Source organism: Saccopteryx leptura, chromosome 5 (genome assembly GCF_036850995.1).
Source record: "Saccopteryx leptura isolate mSacLep1 chromosome 5, mSacLep1_pri_phased_curated, whole genome shotgun sequence".
NCBI classification, from domain to species: Eukaryota; Metazoa; Chordata; class Mammalia; order Chiroptera; family Emballonuridae; genus Saccopteryx; species Saccopteryx leptura.
Genome location: NC_089507.1, coordinates 69,908,733 through 69,931,264, shown reverse-complemented (window position 1 = coordinate 69,931,264; position 22,532 = coordinate 69,908,733). Strand labels below are relative to the sequence as shown.

At 44.7% G+C, this 22,532-nt stretch overlaps 1 protein-coding gene, 1 non-coding gene and 1 pseudogene across 2 annotated transcripts in view; all 3 read right to left on the bottom strand.

Annotated features, from left to right (window-relative positions):
- Positions 1 to 8,626, bottom strand: part of HERC3 (HECT and RLD domain containing E3 ubiquitin protein ligase 3) — an 809,237-nt gene extending 800,611 nt beyond the window's left edge. Inside the window, exon 1 of the mRNA XM_066384607.1 lies at positions 8,597 to 8,626. The gene's annotated coding sequence lies outside the window, so the exon portion shown is untranslated. The remainder of the gene's footprint in view (positions 1 to 8,596) is intronic.
- The window catches only part of LOC136406510 (ceramide transfer protein pseudogene), a 67,596-nt pseudogene extending 52,691 nt beyond the window's left edge, over positions 1 to 14,905 (bottom strand).
- Positions 13,122 to 13,285, bottom strand: LOC136407186 (U1 spliceosomal RNA). Its single transcript, XR_010751795.1, has one exon. It is a non-coding gene; the product is annotated as a U1 spliceosomal RNA (small nuclear RNA).
- Positions 14,906 to 22,532: the final 7,627 nt, after the last annotated feature.

Sequence of the window (22,532 nt, the reverse complement as noted above, 5' to 3'; positions counted from 1 at the left end):
TGGCCCAGATAGGAATTCTTGGAGTCTGACCAGGTGGTGGTGCGGTAAATAGAGCATTAAATAGGACACTGAGGAACCAGGTTTAAAACCCTGAGGCCTTGGGTTTGAGTGCAGGCTCACCAGCTTGAGCGCTGGGGTCACCAGCTTGAGCATGGATCATTGTTGGGCAGATAAAATGTATTATGCTCACTTTGTTAAAGATGCCGTCGCCCAGGTGATATTAATGTGTGTTGGGGTGGGCTAAAGGCAGGCAGAATTGTTGTAGCCTGGGGCTTGGTTTTGGGATTAAGCCTTTCCTACCCTTTTTGCTGTAGGGCGGTACAATCCAATCATGCCTCAGAGAAGTGACTTTGTATTAGAGACTACCCTGTTTTGTATATTGGATTAAGAGTTTGGATTGCTACACTATAAAATGGGGACGAAGTGGGAGCTTGGGCTCTTGGTTCCTGAGGTTAGCATGAGAGAGCGGAGAGAGTAGAGCCAGCAGCTAAAGGAGGCCACGTGGAGGAGGCCAGGAGAAGCAGCCAAGATGGCAGAGTGCTGAGTGAGATGGGGAACTGAGGAGAAGAAGGCTGGTGAGCTAGAAACCTTTGATTCTAGGAAACTCGGATAAGTCAGTGGCTTTGTGAGCACTGAGTGTGACTGGGTTTTGGAGCCCAGTGTGTATTTTTACTTGCCCGCCGGGTGCAAGCTAGATTAAAGGCTATGGCCCACCAGTTTTTGGCTCCATGGTTTCTTTACCGACTGTCCGAATCCAATGCGAACCTGCATGTGAATGGCCACGATGGCGGCTCCTGGCTTTACAATCATAAACATGACCTCATGGTCACTGGCATGAGCCCAAAGGTCACTGGCTTGATGCCCAAGCTCGCTGTTGGTTTTTTTTTTTTTTTAAACATTTTATTTTATTTTATTTTTTACAGGGACAGAGAGAGAGTCAGAGAGAGAGAGATAGACAGGGATAGACAGGAACGGAGAGAGATGAGAAGCATCAATCATCAGTTTTTCGTTGTGACACCTTAGTTGTTCATTGATTACTTTCTCATATGTGCTTTGACTACCGGCCTTCAGCAGACCGAGCAATCTCCTGCTTGAGCGATCTTGGGTCCAAGCTGGTGAGCTTTTTTGCTAAAGCCACAAGCCCACGCTCAAGCTGGCGTCCTCGGGGTCTCGAACCTAGGTCCTCAGCATCCCAGTCCGATGCTCTATCCACTGCGCCTGGTCAGGCCCAAGTTTGCTGTTTTGATCAAGGGGTCACTGGCTCACCTGCCCCCCCCAATCAAGGCACACATGAGAAAGTAATCAATGAATGACTAACATGCTTCTCAACTCTCTCCTTTCCGGTCTGTCTAAAACCGGAAAAACAAAGCCTGACTTGGAGTTACCCGTCATCCCCAATGCCAATAAAGAGAGAAGAGGACTGAGTGGGTATAAAGTGTGTCTTTTTTTCTTTTTTAATTTTTTTAATTTAATTTTATTTTATTCATTTTTAGAGAGGAGAGAGACAGAGAGGGAGAGAGAGAGAGAGAAGGGGGGAGGAGCTGGAAGCATCAACTCCCATATGTGCCTTGGCCAGGCAAGCCCAGGGTTTCGAACTGGTGACCTCAGCATTTCCAGGTCGACACTTTATCCACTGCGCCACTATAGGTCAGGCCCTGTGTCTTTAATTTCAAATTGCAGGTGAATCCTGTCCAAAAGAACTGCCTCCACATTCTCCTGGTACTGCTGGTGTTGCCAGTTTTTGTGTTTTTTTTAAGATTTTTTTTAATTTTTTTATTCATTTTAGAGAGGAGAGAGAAAGGGAAAGAGAGAGAGACAGAGAAGGTAGGGAGGAGCTAGAAGCATCAACTCCCATATGTGCCTTGACCAGGCAAGCCCAGGGTTTCGAACCGGCGACCTCAGCATTTCCAGGTCAACGCTTTATCCACTGTGCCACCACAGGTCAGGCTGTTGCCAGTTTCTTAGGGTTCAGGGGCTATTGGTAATGGTGTAAGGGTCAAAAGAAAAAAAAAAGCCCATGTAGTTAGACACATAGCAGAGTGCAGGAGGTGGGAGTCCTGTTTGCAGGAATGTCTCCTTTGCAAGTTCTTCTGATGTAGTACAGGCCTAACCACTTCAGTCTTACCTGGTGTCCTTGGTAAATCTTCAAGGCAGAGGATGATCCCAATATGCCAAGATTGCAGGTTCGATCCTTGGTCAGGGCACATACAAGAATCAACTAATGGGTGCATAAATAAATGGAACAGCAAATCGATGTTTCTCTTTCTCTCTCCTTTCTCTTTTTCTCTAAAATCAACAAAGAAAAAAAAAGAAAGAAAGAAAGAAGAAAGGAAGAAAGAAAGAAAGAAAGAAAGAAAGAAAGAAAGAAAGAAAGAAAGAAAGAAAGAAAGAAAGAAAGAAAGAAAGATCTGACCAGGCGGTGGTGCAGTGGATAGAGCATCGGACTGGGATGCAGAAGGACCCAGGTTCGAGACCCCGAAGTTGCCAACATGAGCATGGGCTCATCTGGCTTGAACAAAAAAATAAATTTAAAAAAAGCTCACCAGCTTGGACCCAAGGTCGCTGACTCGAGCAAGGAGTTACTCAGTCTAATGAAGGCCTGTGGTCAAGGCACATATGAGAAAGCAATCAATGAACAACTAAGATGTTGCAATGAAAAACTGATGATTGATGCTTCTCATCTCTCTCTGTTCCTATCTATCCCTCTCTCTGACTCTCTCTCTGTCCCTGTAAAAATATAAGTAAATAAAAATAAATGAATTTAGAAAAAAAGAGTGGGGCCCTGTCTTACTAGAAAAAAGAAAGAAAGAAAGAAAGAAAGAACTAAGCCTTGGCTGGATAGCTCAGTTGGTTGTAGCGTTGTCACAGAGTGTGGAGGTTGCTGGTTTGATCCCTGATCAGGGCACATACAGGAGCAGCTCCATGTTCCTGTCTCTTTCTCCCTGCCTTTCTAAGAAAGAAAGAGAGAAAGAAAGGGAGAAAAAAAGAATTGACAGCCTTCATGTCCCTGCTCCCCAGCAAGACAGTATAGTTCCACAATATAACCAAGAAAAAGAGATGCAGTCGCCTGACCAGGCGGTGGCACAGTGGATAGAGCGTCGGACTGGGATGCCGAGGACCCAGGTTCAAGACCCCGAGATTGCCAGCTTGAGCGCGGGCTCATCTGGTTTGAGCAAAGCTCACCAGCTTGGACCCAAGGTCGCTGGCTTGAGCAAGGGGTTACTCGGTCTGCTGAAGGCCCATGGTCAAGGCACATATGAGAAAGCAATCAATGAACAACTAAGGTGTCACAACACGCATTGAAAAACTAAAAATTGATGCTTCTCATCTCTCTCTGTTCCTGTCTGTCTGTCTCTGTCTATCCCTCTCTCTGACTCACTCTCTGTCTCTGTAAAAAATAAATAAATAAAATTTTTTAAAAAAAGTTTTTTTAAAAAAAAGAAGAGATGCAGTCAACGTTAACCTATCATTTTGTTTATTTATTTTTTAAAGGCAATGTACATGTGCAGACATAACATTTAGAAAAATAAAAACTGCCTGACCTGTGCTGGCGCAATGGATAATGCATCGACCTGGAAATGCTGAGGTCGCCGGTTCGAAACCCTGGGCTTGCCTGGTCAAGGCACATATGGAAGTTGAGGCTTCTGTTACATCCCAGGAGACAGACTACAGCAAACCCAAAGTGAATTTTATAAATTTTATTGCAAACCTGTGCAGGGACTGCAAGCAACCCACGCAAGGGAGCACTGTAGCCCCGAGCTTCTAAAATGGCTCCTTTTATAGAGTGGCTATCTAGGCTGAGCAAGCAAGCAGAGTTTACAAGGGCGGGAGAGGTGCGATTAGCTGACCTTGTTCTTGGCTAAGTCTCTAGGGTAGGGACTTCCTTAATCTGGGTACATAGAGTTCTGTGGAAAATATTGTTACATTTCTAACGGTTGTTTATCTTTTTTTTTCCTCCACCCATGTACTGGATATACTCAGTTTTCATGGCTGGTGGCCTGCACCGCTTGTCCTAAGATATCACATTCCCCCGTTTTCTTCTTACTAGTTTAAATCATTGAACTTTGGTATTGCTCATCCAAACTGGGTATAATAACAAATGCTGTGGTGCAACCGCAACACTTCCAGCTCCTCCCCCCATCTCTCTCTCCTCTCTTTCTCTGTCTCTCTCTCTCCCTCTCTCTCTCCTCTCTAAAATGAATAAATAAAATAAAAATTTTAAAAAATAAAAACTAAAAACTATCCCTTGCTGAATAGATCAGTTCATGAGAGTGTCATCCAGATAGGCAAAGAGTTCTGGTTCAATCCCTGGTCAGGGCACATACAGGAACAGAGAAATGTTTTGGTTTCAGTCTCTCTCTCTCTCTCTCCCTTCCTCTCTTTCTAAAATCAATAAATTCGGACTGGGATGCAGAGGACCCAGGTTCGAGACTCCAAGGTCACCAGCTTGAGTGTGAGCTCATCTGGCTTGAGCAAAAAGCTCACCAACTTGGAACCAAGGTTGTTGGCTTGAGCAAGGGGTCATTCAGTCTGCTGAAGGCCCACGGTCAAGGTGTAAGGACCAAGAAAAGATCAGAATGTTTAAAATAATAGGATGTAGGCTAGGCACTAATAGAACAGGGAACTTAAGTGTTACAGGCAGGCCCTGCTCCTGTTTGTTAGGAATGCCATGCCCAAGGTTGTTCAAGATGCTGACTCACTGACCACAAAGTAACAGTATGTGTGTTTAGGCTTGATAACAGTATATGTGCTATATGTGTTTAGGCTGGCAGGATTTGAAAAATTCCATTCCATATTTGGGTTGTTATGCTACATAAGTATGAATTAGCCAATAGCTAACCGCCACATCATTTGCTTCTATGAACTGCTTGCTTGCTTAGCTTATAAAAGGACTTAGCAGTAAGCGCTAGGCGCGATTTCCATTTGCACCTCCTTGTGAGTACAGTGTCTCTGGACATCTCGGGAATTCACCCCTGTGCAGGTTAAACTGGCCAATAAAGAAACATCTATACTCCTGAAAGTCTCCAACATCTGTTCTCATACCCGGTGCATGCTACAAAGGCACATATGAGAAAGCAATCAATGAACAACTAAGATGTCACAGCGAAAAACTGATGATTGATGCTTCTCATCTCTCTTCGTTCCTGTCTGTCTGTCCCTGTCTGTCCCTCTCTCTGACTCTCTCTCTGTCCCTGTAAAAAAACTATTTAAATATTCCCATTTTCATAATCTTATCAGTACTTACATTTTCACATTCTTTAATTGTACATGATGCAGGACTTCACCAGTCAGTTTGGTACCACAGTTTCATGAATGCCCATATCAAGAAGTCCTGTGTGAATCCAATGCGAACCTGCATAGGCCAGGTGGCTGTGATGGTGGCCATGGATACTGGCTTTACATATTGGAAATTTCTTTTTCTCCTTTCTTGAGAACATACACAAACTTTAACATTATAATTAATGTGTAGCCCAACATTTTGATTTGTGCAGTTTGAAGTTTCAGACTACTTGCAGAGCATGACTGCTTCTTGGATTTGGAAACAGTCTGAAGAACAAACAGTCTCTCTGTGCTGTTTGTTTTCTATTGATAAGTACCCAAAAGCTTTTGTTTTATAAACCTGAACCAGAACTAGGATGTTGAAAATTGCTTAATTATATATTAGCCATTGTTCTCTCACAACCCCACTTGCTTGAACAGTGAGTCAGCTGGCCCTTGGAAGTTCAGTTACCCTCAAAAATCAGAAAACAAATAATGTAAACTTTGGGTCCTGTTTCCCATAAAATCCATCTCTTTGACAATCAGCTGATACACAAAGGTTCTATTGTAAGGTACCAAAAAGCTGCAAATTAATATTAATATTCTGGGAGAAAAGGTCAGGCTTTTCTGTCCTTTCTTTGGAAAATTGAGGAAAAAGAATATAGAAGTCTCCTGATTTACAAGGACAACTAGGGTCATTTAGTTTTAAGTTCTCTGAAAGAATTAAGGTTATCTGAAGAACTCCCTTTCTCCTTCAATAAGAGACAAAATTAACATACCACCCCACACTGATCTTAGCTCTCCCTCCCTTCCTGGAATCCTGAGATTAAGGTGTACCTCTAGGCAAAGGAGGAGAGAGAGGTACAGCTGGTGCTCGACTTAGGACCATGATTGGTTCTGACAGACTGGTCATAACACGATTTGGTCGTAAGTTGAGTAGGCTATATGTATAGTACTGTGAAATGATGTTATAAAAATCTTTAAGTCAGCCTGACCAGGCGGTGGTGCAGTGGATAGAGCGTCAGACTGGGATGCGGAAGACCCAGGTTCAAGACCCCGAGTAGCTGGCTTGAGCATGGGCTCATCTGGTTTGAGCAAAAAAAAAAATCACCAGCTTGGACCCAAGGTCGCTGGCTCAAGCAGGGGGTTACTCAGTCTGCTGAAGGCCCATGGTCAAGGCACGTTTGAGAAAGCAATCAATGAACAACTAAGGTGTTGCAACGGGCAATGAAAAACTAATGATTGATGCTTCTCATCTCTTCATTCCTGTCTATCCCTCACTCTGACTCTCTCTCTGTCTCTGTAAAAAAAAAAAAATTAAAGTTTAAAAAAAAAATTTAAGTCATATTTTATCATAATTTTTTTATTATTGTTATATATCATAATTTCTTTGTTCATTTTATGCCATTTGTATTATCTCTACACCATTTTGTTTCTTATTTTTACATTCATCAGGTTTAAGTAAAACACTGCATTATCAGTATAACTGGTTTAATATTTGCATCCAAATATATAGCAATTTCTCCATTTTGTGGATGGGCCAGCTTCACTGCTTTGTTATAACTGTTGATCACATGGGTACAGAACCTTTCACAGCTTCACAAATTCTTTCTTTATTTTTCAAAATCATCGATACAGTCGAGTGTGATAACTTTGTATCACGTGCGATCACATTCACTTTCTTTCCTCCTTCGTACTGCTTAATTACCTTCATTTTTGTGTCAAGATCGATGGCCTTTCTTTCCTTCTTGGCAGGCTGAGGCATAGACAAAGACAATTTCCTCTTGGTAGACATCTTGGGAGGGGTTTGATGAAAAATATCCAAGACACAAAACACAAATTGTTGTACTGAGTCTGGATAACAGTTGAAATGGTGCATGCAGAGATGGTAGTGCTGCCGGAAGCTGGTCCGCACTATTGTACGCACAGCTGGGCAACGCTTGTGCTGCCAGATTTGGAGCAGTCATGGCTAGCGATTGTGGTCGTAAAGTCTAATGGTTATAAATCGATCAATACCTGTACTAAAAGGATATGGAATGTCTTTGATTGTATTACCTTGAAAGTTAATGTTTCTTTTTTTTCCTTTTTTTCTTTTTTCTTATTTATTTATTTATTTGTATTTTTCCGAAGCCAGAAACGAGGAGGCAGTCAGACAGACTCCCGCATGCGCCTGACCAGGATCCACCCAGCATGCCCACCAGGGGGCAATGCTCTCCCCATCCGGGGCATCACTCTGTTGCAACCAGAGCCACTCTAGCGCTTTAGGCAGAGGGCACAGAGCCATCCTCAGCGCCCGGGCAAACTTTGCTCCAATGGAGCCTCGGCTGTAGGAGGGGAAGAGAGAGACAGAGAGGAAGGAGAGGGGGAGGGGTGGGGAAGCAGATGGGCGCTTCTCCTGTGTGCCCTGGCTGGTAATCGAACCCCGGACTCCTGTACACCAGGCTGACGCTCTACATTGAGCCAACTGGCCAGGGCGAAAGTTAATGTTTCTTGTAAATCCCCTAGACAAATGTTATTTATTCATTTTAGAGAGGAGAGAGAGAGAACGGGTCGGGGGGGAGCAGGAAGCATCAACTCCCATATGTGCCTTGACCAGACAAGTGCAGGGTTTTCAACCGGTCACCTCAGCATTCCAGGTTGACGCTTTATCCACTGTGCCATCACAGGTCAGGCCCCCTTAGACAAATGTTATAATCTTGTTAATGATTGTGTCATGCTGTCATGCCCCCCCAACCTGTATGTTGTCAAAGGGTATATAACCAGGGCGCATGATTTGGGTCTGCAATTGCCCTGTGTTATCCATATGTGGCTGGCATATTTAACAAATCTCCTGCTTCAATAAAACTCTTCAAAATTTATCGGGACTAGGTGTCTCTACGTGGACTCGATAAAGTGAGGTAAAGTGTCTTTCAGAATCTGGGGTATGGCCTGACCAGGCGGTGAAGCAATGGATAGAGTGTCGGACTGGGATGCGGAGGACCCAGGTTCAAGACCCCAAGGTTGCCAGCTTGAGCGCGGGCTCATCTGGTTTGAGCAAAGCTCACCAGCTTGGACCCAAGGTCGCTGGCTCAAGCAAGGGGTTACAAGGTCTGCTGTAGCCCCCTGGTCAAGGCACATAAGAGAAAGCAATCAATGAACAACTAAGGTGTCGCAATAAAAAACTGATGATTGATGCTTCTCATCTCTCTTCATTCTTGTCTGTCTGTCCCGATCTATCCCTCTCTCTGACTCTCTCTGTGTCTGTAAAAAAAAAAAAAAAAGCCTGACCTGTGGTGGCACAGTGGATAAAGTGTCGACCTGGAATGCTGAGGTTGCCGGTTTGAAACCCTGGGCTTGCCTGGTCAAAGCACATATGGGAGTTGATGCTTCCTGCTCCTCCCCTCTTCTCTCTCTCTCCTTCTCTCTCTCTCTCCAATAAAAATGAATAAATAAAATCTAAAAAAAAAAAGAATCTGGGGTATGGTACTTTATAACAGTTCAACTTGATACTTCTTTTTTTTTACAGGGACAGAGAAAGTCAGAGAGAGAGATAGATAGGGACAGGCAGACAGGAACAGAGAGAGATGAGAAGTATCAATCATCAGTTTTTTGTTGCGATACCTTAGTTGTTCATTGATTACTTTCTCATATATGCCTTGACCGTGGGCCTTCAGCAGACCAAGTAACCCCTTGCTTGAACCAGCGACCTTGGATCCAATCTGGTGAGCTTTGATCAAACCAGATGAGCCCGCGCTTAAGCTGGCGAGTTCAGGGTCTTGTGGGTCCTCGGCATCCCAGTCCAACGCTCTATCCACTGCACCACTGCCTGGTCAGGCTCAACTTATACTTTTTGAAAACCCTTTTCTCCTTCTCCCACTTTGGAACCTGTGTGTGCCTTATATGTTGGGCTATGTCCTTGATTTGCAAATCATATGTGAATAAAACTCTCTTAATTTATTTTGGAATGTTTGTCAACACACTCTGATCATTTTATTCAGTTTTGAGTAAAAAGGGTTTGGGTCCCCAGGAAGGATCCAAGTAAAGGGAACCAATTATCAATCTTTTTTTTTTTTTTTTGTATTCTTCCGAAGCCGGAAACGGGGAGAGATAGCCAGACAGACTCCCACATGCGCCGGACCGGGACCCACCCGGCACGCCCACCAGGGGCGATGCTCTGCCCACCAGGGGGCGATGCTCTGCCCCTCGGGGTGTCGCTCTGCCGCGACCAGAGCCACTCTAGCGCCTGGGGCAGAGGCCAAGGAACCATCCCCAGTGCCAGGGCCATCCCTGCCCCAATGGAGCCTTGGCTGCGGGAGGGGAAGAGAGAGACAGAGAGGAAGGAGGGGGTGGGGGTGGAGAAGCAAATGGGTGCCTCTCCCATGTGCCCTGGCCGGGAACCAAACCCGGGTTCCCCGCACGCCAGGCCGACACTCCACCGCTGAGCCAACCGGCCAGGGCCCCAATTATCAATCTTTAATTTGATTTAACCAGCGTGTTGTTCCAAGCAATTTCTGGTCATGTTTTTCATTGTAATTACTTCCTCCCAGTATTTTAAAATTCTCTACACAGAAGTAAATAGAAGAGACTTATTTGGGATCTTTTAGCATAGGTGTTCTGGGGCTCCAGGGACCTGAATGGCTGTGACCCACTGTGGGTTCTTGATTTTGCACAGAAAAGAATTCAAACACAAGCTAGCATAGAGCTTAAAGTGAAAGTAAGTTGATTAGCACCTGACTTGTGGTGGCGCACAGGATAAAGTGTCAACCTGGAATGCTGAGGTCACCAGTTCAAAACCCTGGGCTTGCTTGGTCAAGGCACATATGAAAGTTGATGCTTCCCTGTCTTCCCCCCTTCTCTCTCTCTCTCTCTCTCCTCATTCTTTTTTTAAAATATTTTATTTATTGATTTTTAGAGAGAGGGGAGAGAGAGAGAGAAGGGGGAGGAGCAGGAAGCATCAACTCCCATATGTGCCTTGAGCAGGCAAGCCCAAAGTTTCAAACCAGCAACCTCAGTGTTCCAGGTCGACGCTTTATCCCACTGCGCCACCACAGGTCAGGCCTCTCTCTCATCACTCTTTGAAAATGAATAAATAGAGGCCCTAGCCGGTTGGCTCAGTGGTAGAGCATCAACCTGGCATGCAGGAGTCCTGGGTTCGATTCCCAGCCAGGGCACACAGGAGAGGCACCCATCTGCTTCTCCACCCCTCTCCCTCTCCTTCCTCTCTGTCTCTCTCTTCCCCTCCTGCAGCCATGGCTCCATCGGAGCAAAGTTTGCCCGGGCGCTAAGGATGGCTCCATGGCCTCTGCCTCAGGCACTAGAATGGCTCTGGTCGCAACAGAGCGACGCCCCGGATGGGCAGAGCATCACCCCCTGGTGGGTGTGCTGGGTGGATCCCAGTCGGGCGCATGCGGGAGTCTGTTTGACTGCCTCCCCGTTTCCAACTTCAGAAAAATATACAGACATGCACAAAATAATAATAATAAGAAAAGAAAATAAATAAATTTTAAAAATGAATAAATAAAATCTAAAAAACATTTTTTAAATAAATATTCAAAAACTAATAAAAAAATAAATAGAAAGAAAAGTAAGTTTATTAGCAAAGCAATGAGACAAAGAGTGGGGTACTCCACAGACAGAGCAGCCCCTCTTTAGTGGAATTCGCTTTCTTTATTGGAGTTCATTTAATTGAGGGAGTAGAATATTCAGTGAGAGGGAGGAATATTCAAGATCCTCCTAGGAAAGGGGAAGAGGTTTCTCAGAGGAAATTTGTGGGCCATTTTGTGTCTTTTTTTTTTTAATTTTTTAATTAATTAATTTTTTTCAGAGTCAGAGAGAGGGATAGATAGGGACAGACAAACGGGAACAGAGAGAGATGAGAAGCATCAATCATCAGTTTTTTGTTGCGACACCCTAGTTGTTCATTGATTGCTTTCTCATATGTGTCTTGACAGGGGGGCCACAGCAGAGCAAGTGACCCCTTGCTCAAGCCAGTGAACTTGGGCTCAAGCTGATGAGCCTTGCTCAAACCAGATGAGCCTACGCTCAAGCTGGTGACATCGGGGTTTCGAACCTGGGTCCTCCGCGTTCCATTCCGACACTCTATCTATTGTGCTATCGCCTGATCAGTCTAAAGATTTTATTTATTGAGTTTACATAGAGAAATGGGAATAGGTAGGAATGAGAAGTATCAACTCATACTTTCTTTATTTTAGTTGTTCATTGATTGCTTGTCACTTGCTCTTTGTGCCTTGACAGGGCAAGCCCAGAATTTTGAACCAAAGACCTGAGCGCTTACAGATTAATGCCTAAAAGCATATATTCTTAACTATCCTGCAATCCAATTCTGCCTTGTTTTCTGATACCTTCATTTAATTTCCTTTAAGAACCTACTTAGGCCTGACCTGTGGTAGTGCAGTGGATAAAGCGTCCACTTGGAAATGCTGAGGTTGCCGGTTCGAAACCCTGGGCTTGCCTGGTCAAGGCACATATGGGAGTTGATGCTTCCAGCTCCTCCCCTCATCTCTCTCTGTCTCTCTTCTCTCTCTCTCTGTCTCTCCCTCTCTGCTCTAAAATGAATAAATAAAAAATTAAAAAAAAAAAAAAAAAGAAAAAAAAAAAAGAACCTACTTAGCCTGACCTGTGGTGGCACAGTGGATAAAGAGTCGACCTGGAATGCTGAGGTCATTGGTTCAAAACCCCAGGCTTGCTAAGTTAAGGCACATACAAGAAGCAGCTACAAGTTGATGCTTCCTGCTCCTGTCCTCCCCCTTTCTCTCTCTCTCTTCTGTCTAAAATCAATAAATAAAATCTTTAAAAAAAAAAAAAAAAGAAAAAAAAAAAAGAACCTACATAGCCTGACTAGGCAGTGGCGCACTGGATAGAGCATCGGACTGGGATGCAGAAGACCTAGGTTTGAGACCCCGAGGTCGCCAGCTTGAGCGCGGGCTCATCTGGTTTGAGCAAAATGCTCACCAGCTTGGACCCAGGGTCGCTGGCTTGAGCAAGGGGTTACTCGGTCTGCTGAAGGCCCGCGGTCAAGGCACATATGAGAAAGCAGTCAATGAACAACTAAGGTGTTGCAACAAAAAACTAATGATTGATGCTTCTCATCTCTCTTCGTTCCCGTCTGTTTGTCCGTCTCTCTGACTCTCTCTCTTTCTCAGAAAACAACAACAAAAACAACAAAACCCTACTTAATTTTTATTAACCAATGCCATCCCAAGAAATTAAAACAAAATAACCTCTTTAATTTCAAATGCATAAAAGAAACTGTAAAACTGTTATTCTCAGGAGCATTTTATTTATTTATTTTATTCATTTTATAGAGGAGAGAGAGAGAGAAGGAGAGAGAGAAAAGGGGGAGAGTAGCAAAAAGCATTGACTTTCATATTTTCCTTGACCAAGGAACCCAGGGTTTTGAGCCAGTGACCTCAGCATTCCAGGTTGATACTTTATCCATTACACCAGTGGTTCCCAACCCTTGGGCCGCGGACTGGTACTGGTCCGTGGGCCATTTGGTTCTGGTCCGCAGAGAAAGAATAAATAACTTACATTATTTCCATTTTATTTATATTTAAGTCTGAATGATGTTTTATTTTTAAACAATGACCAGATTCCCTCTGTTACATCCGACTAAGACTCATTCTTGATGCTTGTCTCGGTCACGTGATACATTTATCCGTCCCACCCTCAAGGCTGGTCTGTGAAAATATTTTCTGACATTAAACCGGTCCGTGGCCCAAAAAAGGTTGGGGACCACTGCATTACACCACCACAGATCAGATCTCAGCAACATTTTAAATCTTGCTATACTTGCATATGTTGTCAATTTGGTTCAAACTTTACAGAAATTGTTTTCTGTTGGTTTGTTTGTTTTTAACTACCAGGGGAGAGCAGGAATGCAGTCTCCTATTACCACAAATGATGCAGTTGAGTTTCCCACATTTGAGGAATTTGCAGGGTTCAACACAGCCAGAGTGCAATAGATAAGCCTTGTCCTGGGAAAACCACCTTTGTGATCATGATATGTCCCCTGCCAGGCAAGTATAAAAATTCCTTTGTTTTGACCTAAGGCAACTTTACCTTCAAACTCAAAACTACACCCATCCCTTTAACTGCAGATAAGAACTCTAGTTAGGGGCTTTGTCCAAATAAGAGATTATCAGCTATAATCTCTTTTTGTCCCACCTATATGGCACGGAAAATTTTTATTTACTAAACATCTACTCTTCTTGCAATAATCCTTTGAAGATACATGAACTCCTCTTTAGTTTGGAATGTCTTATTATACCCTTGTTTCCTTTCTATCTTTAAACTTCAGTACATCTGGGATCTCACTCTTACATGTATGTGAAGTTCCTATACATACATGCGTATTAAATTTGGTATTTTCTCTTATTAATCCATCTCAGGTGTTTGATTATTAGATCCCCTTCAAAGAACTATGCAAGTAGACCTCCTTTTGAATGCTTTTTTTTTTTTACAGAGACAGAGAGTCAGAGAGAGGGATAGGTAGGGACAGACAGGAACAGAGAGAGATGAGAAGCATCAATCATTAGTTTTTTGTTGCGACACCTTAGTTGTTTATTGATTGCTTTCTCATATGTGCCTTGGCCGTGGGGCTACAGCAGACCGAGTAACCCCTTGCTCAAGCCCGCAACCTTGGGTCCAAACTGGTGAGCTTTGCTCAAACCAGATGAGCCTGCACTCAAGCTGGCCACCTCAGGGTCTCGAACCTGGGTCCTCCGCATCCCAGTCGGACGCTCTATCCACTGTACCACCTCCTGGTCAGGCTCAATGCTATTTTTCAATATCCTAAAAAAATGTGTAACCAATTTTTTAATCAGGCCTCCTGGCCAAAGCATTTTACTTTAAACAACTGAAGTGATATCATCTTGTTTGTATATAAAAACCAGAAAATATCTAGATGCAAATATTAATTTCTTAGACTAGATGCAGCAGATGAATTTTGGCATAGCCATACACATTCATAAAGCCTGATAACCAATCATTATCCTGAATGTGCAAATCCACTTCCCAGCTTTTCCAAACGATCAGTGTCTTTCAAGGAAATATTTATTACAGGAGGGCAAAGAATGCATTTAAACCCTTATCAGTAATATTTTCATTCAAGGAATGTCTCTACACCTTCCACCCCCACCCCAGATTTAGTTCATGATTTTATTGGCCCTGGAGCGCAGGATTTCTCAGAAGCTCATTCAGTAGAGACCGCCTACTTGTTCTGAATAAGCAACAGGGAAACTGATAAAAACCTGGGCGTCAGCGTCCCCTGGTGCTTAGGTGCAGGGGACACCAGTGGTGATCAAATTCATCTACCAGACCGGTACTGATGAGCTGGGGCGGCGTCCTGTAATTGCCAACTGCTCGTTTTGTACGAACCCTGGAGACTGAGCTTTCGGGTTTTCCCTGCGTGCCGCGGCACAGTCGTGTCTGTGACCCCAGCCCACCAACGGATGGCGGCGGGTCCAGTCTGGGACTCGGTACCTGCACTACGCTGGACGTGGGCTCGGCTCCAGCACTTATCCCAGCCAGGCAGGCGGTACCACGTCTTCCACACCTTCCACGGTCGTGGAACCCAGAGAGTCTGGGCGTGAGGAAGGGACCGTGGCCAGCTTGTAGCCCGAAGCGTGGGAGGCGAAGCCTGCATCGGCTCTTCCTGCATTTGCCTCCTTGACGTCCCTGCTGGAAGCTCATTGCTTGTGACCCTGACCGTGACCGTGACCGTGACCGTGACCGTGACCGTGACCCCAGGGCGCTGTCTTCCCAGGTGTTCTTTGCGTATGTGAGTGCTGGGCTCCTGGGGAGCTCAAGGGCCGAGTGGGTGGGCTGGCCGCGGGGCTGTGGACATCGGCCCAGAAAGGTCGCCTCGGGCCAGGCTTTTCCACACGTGGGCTGTGTCCTGAGTCCATGGTTACAGACCAAGACCAGAGCCTGTAGGAGGGTAGAGAGAGTTCCGGACCACCCCACAGAAATTGGGGAGATGTAAAGAGTAGGCAGCCGGGAAAGGAGCTGGGAGATCTTGGAAAAACTTCAGGTTTGGAAAGTACAGTGTAAATGCTTGATGTCTTTGTGAAGTGTAGGAGCTGCGTCCTCAGGGTGGGTTGGCAAGGTCTGGCGGACTCTTCCACATTTAGCATTTTCATGACTGATTATTAGCACTCTGCCTCTGAGCTCAGGGACCCTGACATCCAAGCCGGTGAACTTCTGAGTGTGTAAGTGGTGACAGCCCTTGGGGATGTCTTTGGCTTGAAGGGTTGGCGGGTGTTGGGAGTACATTTGGTACAATATAGAAAAGTGTTCAATTTGGATGACTAGGTTTTCAATAATCCCTCCCATTTTCATCTGAAAATAAATATGAAATACAAACTGAAAATTCAGACTGCTTTTTAAGAAAACAATGTGTTGGTGCAGCTAATTTTGTGTATAGTAGTGTATGTTAAGGGCCTTCAAATGTGTGAAAGTAAAGTTGATTATGGATAGATAAAAGCTTATTGAGCATGGAAGTTACTACAAGATGGGAAAAAAAGTTTGTTAATATTGTTACTTTAAAAGGGATTAACCAATATATTCTTCTTTTGGTAGATAATATATTGGTTAATCCCTTTCAAATTACTAGAATATATTGGTTAATTTTAAAATACTAATGTGTGTGTGTGTATATATATATATATATGTATATATATATATATTACAGAGACAGAGAGAGGGATAGATAGGGACAGACAGACAGGAATGGAGAGAGATGAGAACCATCAATCATCAGTTTTTTGTTGCAACACCTTAATTGTTCATTGATTGCTTTCTCATATGTGCCTTGACCGCGGGCCTTCAGCAGACCGAGTAACCCCTTGCTCGAGCCAGCGACCTTGGGTCCAAGTTGGTGAGCTTTTGCTCAAACCAGGTGAACCCGCGCTCAAGCTGGCGACCTCGGGGTCTTGAACCTGGGTCCTCTACATCCCAGTCTGACTCTCTATCCACTGCGCCACCACCTGGTCAGGCTATTTATTGATTTTGAGAGAGAGAGAGAGAGAGAAGAGAGACAGTGTGTGAGGAGATAGAAGCATCAACTCATAATAGTAGTTACTTCTCATCTGTGCCTTGACCAGGCAACCCTGTTTTTTAAAGATTTTTTTTTTGTATTCTTCTGAAGCTGGAAACGGGGAGGCAGTCAGACAGACTCCTGCATGCGCCCGACCGGGATCCACCGGCCTGCCCACCAGGGGGCGATGCTCTGCCCATCTGGGGCGTCTCTCTGCCACAACCAGAGCCATTCTAGCGCCCGAGGTAGAGGCCAAGGAGCCATCCCCAGCGCCCGGGCCATCTTTGCTCCAGTGGAGCCTTGGCTGTGGGAGGGGAAGAGAGAGACAGAGAGGAAGGAGGGGGGTTACATATCAAAATTTTATCATACCGAATTATTTTTGTTGCTGACAAATTTTATGACAAAGATAATGTTGTAAGGTACCAAAAAGCTGCAAAATTAATATTAATATTCTAGGAGGAAAAGGTTGGCTTTCCTGTGCTTTGGAAAATGGAGAAAAAAGAATATAGAAGTCTCATAACTTACAAGGACAACTAGGGTCATTTGGTTTTAAGTTCTCGAAAGGATTAAGGTTATCTGAGGAACTCCCTTTCCTTTTCAATGAGAGGCAAAATTTACATACCACCCCACACTGATTTTAGCTCTCTCTCCCTTCCTGGAATCCTGAGATTAATGTGTACCTCTAAGCAAAGGAGAGATAGGTACTGGAAGGATTTGTGAGTATCTTTGATTGTATTACCTTGAAAGTTTTAATGTTCTTTGTAAATCCCCTTCTAGACAAATGTTAATCTTGTTAATGTAACATAAATCTTGTTAAATGTTAATCTTAATGATTATATCATGCTGTCATGCCCCCCCAACCTGCTCCCTGGTGGGCGTGCCAGGTGGATCCCGGTCGGGTGCATGCGGAAGTCTGTCTGACTGCCTCCCCGTTTCCAACTTCAGAAAAAAAAATACAAAAAAAAAATAAAGATTTTATTTGCCTGACCAGGCGGTGACTCACTAGATAGAGCGTCGGACTGGGATGCCGAGGACCCAGGTTTGAGACCCTGAGGTTGCTAGCTTGAGCACGGGCGCATCTGGTTTGAGCAAAGCTCACCAGCTTGGACCCAAGGTTGCTGGCTCGAGCCAGGGGTTACTCGGTCTGCTGAAGGCCCATGGTCAAGGCACATATGAGAAAGCAATCAAAGAAGAACTAAGGGGCCCTGGCCGGTTGGCTCAGCGGTAGAGCGTGGGCCTGGCGTGCGGGGGACCCGGTTTCGGTTTCGATTCCTGGCCAGGGCACATAGGAGAGGTGCCCATTTGCTTCTCCAACCCCACCCCCTCCTTCCTCTCTGTCTCTCTCTTCCCCTCCCGCAGCCAAGGCTCCATTGGAGCAGGGATGGCTCAGGCACTGGGGATGGCTCCTTGGCCTCTGCCCCAGGTGCTGGAGTGGCTCTGGTCGGCAGAGCGACGCCCCGGAGGGGCAGAGCATCGCCCCCTGGTGGGCGTGCCGGGTAGATCCCGGTCGGGCGCATGCGGGAGTCTGTCTGACTGTATCTCCCCATTTCCAGCTTCAGAAAAATACAAAAAAAAACCAAACAACTAAGGTGTCGCAATGTGCAACGAAAAACTAATGATTGATGCTTCTCATCCCTCCGTTCCTGTCTGTCTGACTCTCTCTCTGTAAAAAAAAAACAACAACAAAAAAAACTATTTATTGGCCTGACCTGTGGTTGTGCAGTGGATATAGCGTCGACCTGGAAGGCTGAGGTCACTAGTTTGAAACCCTGGGCTTGACTGGTCAAGGCACATATAGGAGTTGATGCTTCCTGCCTGCCCCCCCATCTCTCTTTCTCCGCTTTCTCTCTCTTCCTCCCCTTCCCTCTAAAATGAATAAATAAAATGAAAACAATTACTGTATCTGTTAATCCCCTGGTAGACAAATCTTTCAGGTAAGTAATTAGGAAAAAAGATTTTACTTATTAATTTTACAGAGAAGAGGGGCGGGCTGGGGGAAGAGGGGACAGGGGAAGTATCAACTCATAGTTTCTTCACTTTAGTTGTAAACTGATTGCTTGTTGTATGTGCCTTAACCAGGCAAGCACAGGGTTTTGAACCATTTTTGGTTGATGCTTTATCCACTGCATCACCACAGGCGAGGCTAAGGAAGTCTCTGTGTGTTTTTGTTGTTGTTTTTCTTTTCTTTCTTTTGCTAGAGAGAGATGGGAACATGGATCTATTCCTGTATGTCCGCTCACTGGGGATCAAACCTGCAACCTCCACATTTCGGACCTGCTGTAACCAACCTATCCAGCCAGGGCCAAGCGTGAGGTTTTGAACTGGTAGCCTCAGTGTTCCAGGTCGATAGTCCATCCACACTGCACAACCACAAGTCAGGCCATCCTCATTTAAAAACCCATTAGTAGTTATTCCTCCTTCTCATGATAATTCTCCCCACCCCGTAAGATTTTAAAGCAAGTATTCTACTTCACTAGCAGACTGAGATATTGAATATCTCATTTTAGAGTCACATAGTTAATTTATAGATAAAATATTCAGAGAATTATAGCATGGAAGGTTAGTAGTATACTGGTTATTTATTTCAAACTATAAGAGAAAGTTTATTTAGAAAATCACAGAAGTAGAAGTGAGCTCTAGAAGAAGGGAGTCAGGAACCAAGTTACAGAGGCAAGAACCTAGCAGGGGAGAGGGGTGTGGAAAGGCACAGGCATGCTCCCTGGAGAGCACCGTACAGGTTGTTTAAACTGGGGCTGGATAGGTATGGCGAAAGTAAAATTGCTGCTTCCACCTTGATTTCAGTGAAGAAGTTTTGTTTTTGGCAAGATGATAGAATAAAGTCTTAGCCAGGTCAGAAACCCTGTTGAACAGTTTCTTGCACTTTTCTGATATGGAGAGAGAAACTTTACCCTCAAGGTTCTTTGGCTGGTCTAATAATTAAATGACGTGAGACAGATTAGTAAGAGAAAAGAACCAAATTTATTAATTACATATGTATGGGACCCTCCCATACATGAGTCAGAGACGTGCACAGGAGGTTCAGAAATAGAAAGTGGAATTTAGGTACAGAAGACATCCTGAGCTAGGGGTGAGGTAAGGTGCCTTGGGGGCTTCAAAGGGTCCTTGCAGAATGATAAGAAGAGCCAATGCTTAGTAAATGGAGGTTTGCCCTGGGTGCCTTCCCTTCTACTAGCACACTCATGCCTTCCCCTTCCCCATCTTCCCTCTCAGGTGTGCATCTCCTAATCTCAGTCTAAGGGACCCCATGAGGTCTGCAACCAGGGAAGCAATGGGCAGCAGCAGCTTGTCCTGGGCTAACCCCCTTAACCTGTTTCCAAGGCCCCCTTTTCTCTGACTTCTCACTGAGCCAAAACAGCCCTGCCTAGACTCCTTTCTCTCCTATTACATTTCTAGAGAGGAAGAGCAGCTCCGCCTAGCTAGGCTCTCTTCTGTTGCTTCTTCTATCCCAAGCCTTTCCTTGTTGTGCTGTCTCCAACTTTAATAAACGTACTTTCAAAATTAAAACAAAAACAGAAGTTTGTCCTGTCATACAGGTAGGTCTAAGAGATTACGGTTGATAATCTCTTACTCTGGACAAGGCCCCTAATTCAAGTTCTTGTAGGTACTTAATGTAAGGGCAGAAGTTTCTCTCAGCCTGAGGCTAAAGTTTCCTTTAGCCCAAAAAATCTGGGTGTCACATTGGCACATCTTGGGGTGAGCTGTTCTGAACTGTCACACTGATCACTAGCCCAGTCCCTTTGTGCTAGTTCTTCTTAGGCTTGGGTGGCATTAGGTAGCTTTCATTTCTCTTTTTTAATATTTTATTTATTGATTTTACAGAGGTGGGTGAGAAATAAAAAGTATCAACGCATAGTTGCTTTCCTTTCGTTGTTTATTGATTGCTTGTTGTATGTGCCTAGACCAGGTAAGCCCAGGGTCTCCAACAGGTGACCTCAGGGTTCTGGGTTCATAAGCCACTGCATCACCAAAGGTCAGGCCAACACTTTGTATCCTTATCTGACCATCACTGGGAATGCAAAAGGCATTCCATTATTATTCTATTATGAATAAATACTGTTGAAGTGATCTGTTACATAAGTGTTCAGCCAGCCAATAGAGTCATTACCCAGTGAAAGTCTAAAGACCTAGGATCTCGTCCTGGAGTGTTAATATTAGCTCATAGTCTCTTCTGTAAAATGGTGTAACTCAGCACAAGTTGTGCAGATCAAATGATGTGGGAGACGGGCTGTGTACTGGTGGGGTCATTGTAGCCTAAGGCTTGGTTTAGGACCGAGCCTTTCCCACTCTCTTAATACTAAGATCTTTTCAACACTAAGCTTTTCTCCACACCCTTGACTGTTGCATGATGTAGGGTGGTGCACTTTTTTTTTTTTTTTTTACAGAGACAGAGAGTCAGAGAGAGGGATAGACATGGACAGACAGACAGAAATGGAGAGAGATGAGAAGCATCAATCATTAGTTTTTTGTTGCGCATTGCAATACCTTAATTGTTCATTGATTGCTTTCTCATATGTGCCTTGACCGCGGGCCTTCAGCAGACATAGCAACCCCTTGCTTGAGCCAGCAACCTTGGGCTCAAGCTGGTGAGCTTTTGCTCAAACCAGATGAGCCCTCGCTCAAGCTGGTGACCTGGAGGTCTTGAACCTGGGTCCTCCACTTCCCAGTCCAATGCTCTATCCACTGACCTACCACCCAGTCAAGTGGGTGGTGCACTCTTATGAGGAATCCAATTTATGCCTCAGATGAGTGGCTTTATATCAGAGACTTCCCTATTTGTATATCAGATTAAAGGCTTTAATTGTCTATGCTATATAGTAAAGCAAAGACGGGGGCTCGCTCTCTCTGATATTGCCATCAGCATTGAAGAGGCCTCCTGATCCCATCCTCTTTTCTCGGTTAGTCTATTTTCTTAATTCCGCACCATTCTCCCTCAGGACCTGGAATTACTAGCCTTGCTGGTTTATGACAAAATGAGATCATATAACATGGAAACTGTAAAACACTACCTCTATCTTCCATATAAACAATATATTTAATATATAATTTCAATATGTAATGCATATAAAATTAGTCATGAGAGACATTTTACTTTTTTTTTTAATACAAGAGAGAAAAGAACAGGTGGAGACAGACAGACAGGAAGGGAGAGAGATCAACTGGTAGTTGCAGGACTTTATTTTTATTTATTTATTTATTTTTGTGGCAGAGACAGTCAGAGAGGGACAGATAGGGACAGACAGACAAGAAGGGAGAGAGATGAGAGAGAAACATCAATTCTTCGTTGCAGTTCCTTAGTTGTCCATTGACTGATTTCTCATATGTGCCTTGACCGGGGGGCTACAGCAGGCCGAGTGACCCCTTGCTTGAGCCAGCAACCTTGGGCTCAAGCTGGTGAGCCTTGCTCAAACCCAATGAGCCCATGCTCAAGCTGGCGACCTTGGGGTCTCGAACCCTGGTCCTCCGCATCCCAGTCTGACACTGTCCACTGCGCCTCCGCCTGGTCAGGCAGTTGTAGCACTTTAGTTGTTCACTGAATGCTTTCTCATATGTGTCTTGGCCCCCGGGGCACCAGCTGAGCCAGTGACCCCTTGCTCAAGCCAGCGACCTTTGGGCTCAAGCCAGCAACCACTGGGTCATGTCTATGATCCCAGGATCAAGCCTGCAACCTTGGGGTTTCTAACCTGGTTCCTCAGCATCCTAGATTGACACTCTATCTCCTGTACCACTGCCTGGTCAGGCAGAAGTATTTTACCTTTTATTCATAGAAAGTCTTCAAAATCTGAGGTGAATCCTACATGTACAGCACATCTTTTTTTTTTTTTTTGGCAGAAACAGGGACAAATAGGGACAGACAGATAAGATGGGAAGCATCAATTCTTTTTTTTTAATTTTTTTTTTAAATTTTCTTTTTCAGAGACAGAGAGTCAGAGAGAGGGATAGGGACAGACAGACAGGAAAGGAGAGATTAGAAGCATCAATCATTAGTTTTTCATTGTGACATCTTAGTTGTTCATTGATTGCTTTCTCATATGTGCCTTGACTGTGGGCCTTCAGCAGACTGAGTAACCCCTTTTTTGAAGTGAGCCTTGCTCAAACCAGATGAGCCCGCACTCAAGCCGGCAACCTCGGGGTCTCGAACCTGGGTCCTTGGCATCCCAGTTCGACGCTCTATCCACTGCGCCACCGCCTGGTCAGGCAGGAAGCATCAATTCTT